The following is an 857-nucleotide window of genomic DNA, read 5'->3' as shown; positions in this document are numbered from 1 at the left end:
CTATCTACAATCATAACATAAACAAGCAAGATACTATCAGGTACTAAGTTCATGATAAATTTAAGTTCAATTAATCAAATTACTTAAGAACTCCCACTTAGATAGACATCCCTCTAATCCTCTAAGTGGATCACGTGATCCAAATCAACTAAACCATAACCGATCATCATGTGAAATGGAGTAGTTTTCAATGGTAAACACTAGTAGAAAACAAGGCTATGGTCCAGGCCGCATCAGCCCATTAGTCCCGGTTCAGTCTAGAACCGGGACCAATGTGGGCATTGGTCCCGGTTCGTGAGCCCAGGGGGCCGGCCGGGCCACGTGGGCCATTGGTCCCGGTTCGTCTGGACCTTTTGGTCCCGGTTGGTGGGATGAACCGGGACCAATGGGCCTCCCTCCTGGCCCACTACCGTTGGTCCCGGTTGGTAGCTTGAATCGGGACCAAAGGCTCCCCTTTAGTCCCGGTTCATGTCACCAACCGGGACCAATGAGGTGCCTATATATACCCCTCGCTCGCGAGCAGAGCACCCCAGTGCTCTGTTTTTCTCTGGCCGAGGGGGAGAGGGCTTTGTGGTGCTCTAGCTCACCTCCTATGCACATGAGGTGTTCGATGGAATGGCCGAGCCACACTACTTAAGCTTTCTCCTCTCGAAGCTCGACCTCCAAGCTCCATTTTCCTCGAGATTTGCCTAGATTTAACGGTCCGTCACGCCCCGTCCCCGTCTTCACCGCCGTCGATCATCCGCGCCGATCTCATCACCGACACCACCGATGTGAGCCTCTTGTTCTTATCTTCTTTCTGAAAGGAAAAATATTCTTACTTGTATGTTTGGATAGATACTTGTATCATTTTCTTA

The sequence above is a fragment of the Triticum urartu genome, chromosome 7 (genome assembly GCF_003073215.2).
Source record: "Triticum urartu cultivar G1812 chromosome 7, Tu2.1, whole genome shotgun sequence".
In the NCBI taxonomy this organism is placed as follows: Eukaryota; Viridiplantae; Streptophyta; class Magnoliopsida; order Poales; family Poaceae; genus Triticum; species Triticum urartu.
This window is presented reverse-complemented; position numbering follows the sequence as displayed.